The sequence below is a fragment of the Crocodylus porosus genome, unplaced genomic scaffold (assembly GCF_001723895.1).
Source record: "Crocodylus porosus isolate Cpor-Errol unplaced genomic scaffold, CroPor_comp1, whole genome shotgun sequence".
In the NCBI taxonomy this organism is placed as follows: Eukaryota; Metazoa; Chordata; order Crocodylia; family Crocodylidae; genus Crocodylus; species Crocodylus porosus.
In genome coordinates this window covers 41,303,352-41,305,051 of record NW_017728949.1, presented here as the reverse complement: position 1 = coordinate 41,305,051, position 1,700 = coordinate 41,303,352, and positions in this window count along the sequence as shown.

Genomic DNA, 1,700 nt, shown 5'->3' with positions numbered 1-1,700 from the left:
GGCCGCGCCGTGCTGCCGCCGCTGCGCTCATTGGCCACCGCGCCCGCCACTCACCCGCCGGGGGCCCCCCCCTGCCGAGGTGGCTTCCTGTTTGCCAGCGCTGGCGCGAGGAACAATGAGCGGGCTCCGCCGACCGGCTCCGGCCGCTGGGCCCGGCCCCGGGCCCTGGGGAACGCTTGTCCGCGGCCACGGGGGTGGGGGGAGGGGAGCAGCGCTGTCCTGGGGCCTGGAGCGGCCCTGCCTCCCTCGCCCCTCCCCCCCGCCTCCGCCCGGGCCTCCCGGGGCCGCGGCGGCGGTTTGAAATCTTCCTCGGCCAGAGCTTCACTCACGGCGCCTAACAGGCGCCTACTTGGGCGCTCCCCTCAGAGTCGGGGGCTTCGCTGCCAGGCGGGGCCGGGGCCCGCAGAGCCCACGCGGAAAAAGCGCGTAGCGGAGAGCATTGGCTTCGGCTGCGCGCGCAAAGTCCGCTTGGCGCGGGCCCGGCTGGTGCCTGGCGACGAAGGGGTCGTTGGCCCTGCTGCCCCTGGGGCAGACATGTGAAACGTGTCCTGTTCCTAATAAAAGCCTTAAAAACCAACGCGAGTCTGTTCTGTGGTGTGACAAAGTGAGAAACCGGAGTAGCTGGGACCAGTAGGTGCCAGCAAGCAGGACACCACTGAACTTTTCTGTCCAGACTCCGGAGGTTGGAGAGGCACCCTGGGATCAGGGTACAAGGCAGCACAGCCTCAACTTGTTTTAATACATTTCAGATTGGAAACTGCAGCAGAAAGCACCTTTACCTACAGCCGCAGCCTGAAGTCTGTTGACATCTGTGCGGGATGATTAACAACTTTCCTTGCTTGCTTCCACACCAGCCACTGTAAGCATCTGAGGTGGAAGTTGGGTACTGCAGCACACTCTTGCCACCTACAAACACCAACCTAGAAGGTTGACATAGCAATGACATCTTCCAGAGTGGTTAAAAGTGCTCTCTTGGAGGCTTTAAAGCAGGAAGCAGCATTCTACCGCTCAGGCTGGATCCAGCCTGCAGAGTCATTTGATCGAGCCAGTGGATGTGGGCCTGGCCGGCGCTCTCCCCATGCTGCAGGAGAAGTGCTGGTGCTGGGCACCTTCCCCGTGCTCCTAGCGCTCACTGGTCTCTGACCTAAACAAGTCAGTCTAGCCCACAGCCTTAAAAGGTTGCCTTAGAAAATTACCCTGAAAATATAGTGTACATAATTCCATGACCCAGAATTTTCAATTAGTTTGTTAGGCACAGAAAACCTGAAAATTGGAGGCAAATAGTCCAGAAACATGGTCAGAATCTTGAAATGTGGTTTCTGATATTTGGAACCTTTTTAATGAGCCAAATATTATTTCCCTAACAGATCTTAGCTGAACTATCTTACTTAGAGTCCTTTTAAAAAAAAAAAACTACCACAGGCCACAGAATTAACTGCAATTTAATCATAGTCTGACTTTTCCTCATCTCTCCGTTCTAGCTTTAGGGTTCCATATTGCACATTCCAGATGTACAGGGCAGTACAATGTGCACAATATTATTTTAAGAACACAGGAGACATCATGAGATTACCATTTTTCGTGTCTTTTTTTAAAATAGTAAGCCCACAAACTAAAATCTTAGGTGAAGGTGTTCTTGGGATTAGGCTATTTGTTGCCATCTTGCTATGGGGCAGCTGATTCCAGAAAAGTTATTATTC